Raw genomic sequence first — 6,000 nt, 5'->3', positions numbered from 1 at the left:
GCACACAGACAATTAGACAAGACGAATCAAGGGAGGTTTCGATTGTGTGCAGTTTTGCTCCCGTCTACCCGGGGATCTTTGCAGCTGTTTAACAGCAGAACACCGCAACATGGTAAATGAACATCACAATGGTGTCCTCAAATAATCTTTGCATGCCTCAAACATTGCATTCACCTTTAGTGGAAGAACAGTACTGTACATTCCTGTGCTCCCTTGTGTCAGTTTTTAAAATGGTTCTTAACTCCTCTTCTGATATACTGTATTTTTCAGTGATTTCAGAGGGGATGTGAAAAGGGGAATTGTACAAATGAAAAGGATATTTTTGTTTTCATGTTTAGTATTTATTTTGGTAAAATGAGTATTTTGTTAAATTGTTTTGTTAAATTAAGGGAAAAAAAGACAACTACTGTTTAACAAAGTTAAAGTAAAAATTGTCTTATTTCCCTAAAAGGGCTATTTCTATTATTAAGCAGGCACAACTTAACAAAATAAAAGAGTTCCTGTGCCTCAACACAGTACCTCTCATTATTTGCTGTGTACTGGCAAAGTGAATAATTGTTATTTTCATGCACCCCATTATTGGTTGGTTTTGAGGAGTGTTGATTTGTATAAGCTTGGCTTAACCATACTAAATGGGCATATAGCCCTGCTCCCCATGACCGCCGTGCATGGGACCGGACCTTGGTCTTATTAAAAAAAAAAAAAAAGTGGACCTACAGCATTTCTAGTTGAGGACCACTGGTGTAAAACATCTCCAGTTCACTCATGCCAGTCATTGTGAGATTCCGTCTGTTCGTCCATCTATTTTCTGTACCACTATTCATGGTAGTGGGTCGTTACAGCCTATTCCAGCTGATCTCTGGTGAAAGGCAGACCACAGCCCGGCCATGTTGCCCGTCAGTTGCAGGGCCCATATCCAGACAACACATTAATATTGTTAGTGAGCGGTAACTGACTCGTGCTGCCTGCAGCAAAATCAGGCAAATGTTCCACTACTCCGTCAGTAACCCAAAGTGAGATTCCACCGTTTGGAACGTAGTATCGCACAAATGATTGTCACGCAGTCACTCTGTATCTTTTCAGCCCATGCTTGGCTTCTTACTGTACTTCAATCATAGTCATTGTTGTGGTGATTTTATGAGTGTCAAAGCATGCAGGCTCTGACATATGCCGTATGTACAGTAGAGCAGCTGCAAAAGTAACAGACGACTTTTAAAGCCATGTAAGCCTATATGCTTTTCTCACATCATCCTGTCCTGTGTGAGCATCTACTAATCCACTTTATCTGCCAGCCGAGTTGTTTGTCAAAAAGGAGCCATATATGGAAGCTGCCCCCTTTCTTTGGCTTTTGTTTTCATTTTGCTTTTCCATCATACTGGAGCCTATTTCACTCAATCGCACAGAGCGCAATCTCATTGACTGCTCCCAACTGGAGGTCAGTCATGAAATATGACGAATGAGACAGGAGCAGATGCAGCATGTCAAACCGTTACGGTGCCCGTAAATCCACTGAAAGGTTGTTCCATGAGCTCCCATGAAAGGCCTTTGACCAGGTGATGCGTGCATGACAAAGAAATGCACATCCATGTGGAGGTGTAAACACAACTGCCCTCTAAATTATAAAAACAAGGTGGGCGAACAATACAAAAGCTCACCTTGATCCCTTCCAGCTCTTGGTGTGAGCTCTTCTCAATCAGTGTGCTGTATGTAAAGAATCAGCTGAGAATTTTTGAAGAACCGGAAACAGTAAAAATAGAACTGTGGCTATATTTGGTAAAATGCTGAAAATGGACGCAGATGAACCATACTGAAATAAAATGGACGCCTTGTACTATTTTATATACATTTGGGGGACAAAAAAAAACAAAAAAATAGAATCTACAGTTGCTCAGAGAAACTAGCAGTAGAATTTGCATGGTGGTACTGATGAAGTTAGTGGCCCAAAGGTTTTTGAGTTTGGAGGTCCACCAAAACATTGACGAATTCTCCAATGAATAACCTATTTTTGGAGTTCAAATCAACATCATACATGAGTCAAGTCTGCTTCTGGTTTGTTCTTTTCTTGGCTTCTTGTGACATTTTGTCAGAAAGGATTACATTATGAGATGCCCAATCCGATTTGAAGCAGAAGAGACCCTTATTCAAATATTTCTGTCCAGCGTTAGCTAGTTTTTCTGATCGTTAAAAAAAGAATGGGGTTGTAGAGTACACTGCTGTTATCATAGCTGCTAGCTTGCCAGCAATCTTGTGGAAGAGCAATTCATTTTTCTGCTTGTCACGAAACAGTGGGAGGAAAAGATGTATCAACCTTTTGGAATTTCTCCAAACTGTAAACCGGCCATAGTAATTGATCTTAACCTAAATCACCATCATAAGCAAACAGTTTGCTCACACTAATATCGCACACTTAGTTCTATGTTTTCATATTTTTATAGATCATAGCATGTAAACGTTCCCAGGATATGACCGTCTCTCATGAGGTCAAGCTGCAACATCTCAATCCGGTTGAAACCGTGTATAACACCACATATAGGCTCCAACGGCCACTTTTGAATTGCATTTGCATGTTACGAGTGAAACAGTGGGGCTACCAGTAGTTGTATCTAATTCAGAGAAGCTTCTCATAACTCTTGCCAGAAAGTCAATTTCTTCTAGGAGTGAGCACCAAAACACAGAGTCACTGAAAAGCTGCTCACTTAACTTGAATATATTTGACGACTCTCCCTGACACGGAAGAAGAAAGCTCACAGTATAAACTGTAGCGTCAGCAAAGTTGATGGCATCCTAGCAGGCCTCACGGTTCAGGTTGGTGGTCGTTCCCCTTTATTCGATGTGTTCCATAATGTACAGTTGTTTGTTTGTACACCTTTAGATAGGAATTGGGTCATTCAGCCACCTCCTTTATTTTATTGTTCAATAACTATTCGTATTGTTGCTCTACGGTGAGTGAATGTTGTGTTCAGTGATCTGCCTCATGTTGCTTGCTTTTGCAAACAAGTGGTAATTGTCTGCCATTGCCACGTCTGAGGTAAATCTTCAGCAAAGTGAACGTATCGCTCTTGCCCTCGCTTGTGGGTCACCACCACCACAAGACTACAAGAGTTACCTTTTTAGTAAGGAAAATGGTAAAGACAGTAATGCCTAGTGACTTTGATTTTTGGAAATAGGCATATTTTAGATGACTCTTAGTAAATAAAACCTAAAGTTGTCATATCATACCTTATTATTAATACAAAAATTGCAATAGTAGCACGATACACTTCAATGATGTTCACATTTGTGGTTTTGGAATGCGGGAGGTGAGGTAGATGAGCTAAGCCCACATTACATCTGTGGTTGATTTAATTTCATATGTCTGGGACTGTTTGAAGAAAAATATTGTCTTTAAAGGTCATGCACAATTGCGCTGCTTGTTGTTCTTTGGCTCCCTCTGCTTCATAAGTAGAATGCCGCAGTGCACAAGTGGTCAACTCGTCGTCTGCAGATTCATTGTCTGGTGCGAAGTGCAAAAATGCACAGGATCTCCTGCATCAAGCAAAGGTCCTACTTGGTGGGTCTGATTTATACTGACTTTAATCAAGGCTGGTGGCCCCCCCATTGCACACCATTCACCTGTTTTGCCGACCTTGCGCCAGCCTCCAAGCGGATTCATTCATTCCTATTATAGTCCGTTGCTTGGCAGGAAACGCCACCGCAGCACGACATAACCTTGACTTGTAACATCAGCCTCTTTTCTGCGTGAAACGCAATCCCATCACGATGTATAGCGAGCACACACACATACTCACCAAACACACCCACTCACTAAAGGCACACAAGCGTTCTAACCTTTCATTCGCTGTAAGGACATTTTTGATGGAAGCGTCAAATTGGTCAATTTAATTTTCCTTGTTCGGGTTATTGCTGCCAAATTAGTATTGTGGACCGCATCCAGACAAAAGATGGCTTGTCATGACTGCTTGGGACTTCGCGAACACAAAAATAAGATTTTGTCATGTTTTCTTTTTCTATACACAATGGATTCTAAATAAAATGTCTTCTTAATGTCGTCACTGTGTGAATTCTCAGTAAATTGGAATAAACGTGTGGATATATATATATATATATATATATATATATATATATATATATATATAAAAAATTAAAAATGGATCAGTAAATAAAAATACTCACAGGAATGCATTCTTTGTCCTTTGCGAGGAATGACAGACATTACCGCATCTTATTAAAGACTTGTAACCATCTCCATAAACGTATGTTCTTATTGTGCTGTCTCCAGATGGCCAAGGTGTGTACACCAGAAGGAACATCACAATGTCCATTGAACTACAACAAAAAAAAGGTGAGGGGGTGAACGCTGTTGTCACGGATTAATTACATGTCCAGTCATTTCAATAGGGAAAGAATATCTGAGACTGTGTTTTGAATGTGGTCCCAGAACGGATTACACTTGTTCCTCAAGGGACCATTGTACACATTTTTGTGTAAGAGTTTTTTTCCCTATTTAAATATGAGCATTCCTCTTTTAAATGTAACTGTTACACAATTTAATTTAAAAAAGGAATCTATGCTTGCCGAGCTTTTTATTTTGTCAAGATTTTGTCTCACTTTTACATAATGCCTTTGAGTGAGCTTCATTTGGACTTTGTCTTCTGAGGGCGTGTGTTGCTAGCGGAGGGCCCCCACATGGGGCTGAACAATTTTAAGAAACAGTTGAATAGGGATTTTTCTGAAAGGTATTGCAATTAAGTCAAACTTCAGTGCATTAATCACTATAGAAACATGACGGAAAATGACATCATACCATCAAAACATTAAAAGGTATTACAGTATTACTCTAATCAAGTGTGGACACTGCAGAGGCTGAGTGATGGTTGCAGTCCTTTTTCAAGGTTTTTAAAATGGTTCACCGAAGCAAGAATTACTGCTTTCCGTCATGTTTAAATATGCAATTATGTTTCATCGTGTATGTAAAAGTGGATTATTTAACCAAACATGTTTCACACATTGTACTAATCTACATGTTCTTACACGAATGTAAGATCATGTGGAGATATTTTTTCCCATATTTATGCTAGAGACTTGCTGCTTTAAACAGAGACTGAGGGCTTAGCCAAATGGCCTGATATTCATATCATGATATTAACCCTTTAAGGGACAGCAACAAAAAAAACACACATTTTTTTTCAGCTTTGACGATCACAAAATCGCGTTGTTTGAGATCACAACTACGATGAATGGTTCAGTCCTAGCGTCACATCACATTCCATAACATTATCAAGGGCAACATTGGAGGTTTCGCCCGTGTTTGCTGTGCATGGGACTGACTTCAGTGTATATATTTGGATGTCTGCAAGCTCTCGTGTGTATTATTTAGCAGCTGTATTGGCCAGTGGCGATGTATGAGCAGAAGAACCATCCATTGACCTCGCCATTTCCTATCAGGAAGAGGAACATACATTAACACCCAAAGCAGATGGGGGAGAACTTCATCCATTTCCTGATGAAACGAAGTAGGACACGACAGGGTGTTGATGTAACTTTTCATCTGGCAAAGCTTCAAAGTGGAGCCGTGTGTCTGTGGAACAAATGCACAACGGAGCGCCGGGTGAGAGGAAAAGGTGAGGCTTCTCCTTCGACACGAACGAGGATTCCAGAGACATCTTGAAAGCATCCCAGCATTGTCTTCAGGCTTTTGTGTCTTGGACACAAAAACAAAACATTTGAAATGTATGCTTTTGATCTTCTCTTCTTCAATGGTTCTGTCTGCACAATTTAATGAGACGCAGTCAGAGACGAATTTATGTAACAATACTGGATGTATATGATTCTGCTGGTGTAGTTTGCAGCGCACCATGTCGTACTACGAGCTCATTTCTACAGTGGTGCCTTGAGGAAGGTTTAATTTGTTCCATGATCGCGCTCGTAACTCAACACACTCTCAAATCATCTTTACCCACCAAGATGAATGAAAATGTCATTAATCCATTCCAGGCTCCC

Source organism: Hippocampus comes, unplaced genomic scaffold, assembly GCF_001891065.2.
Source record: "Hippocampus comes isolate QL1 unplaced genomic scaffold, H_comes_QL1_v1.1 scaffold167, whole genome shotgun sequence".
Taxonomy (NCBI): Eukaryota; Metazoa; Chordata; class Actinopteri; order Syngnathiformes; family Syngnathidae; genus Hippocampus; species Hippocampus comes.
This window is presented reverse-complemented; position numbering follows the sequence as displayed.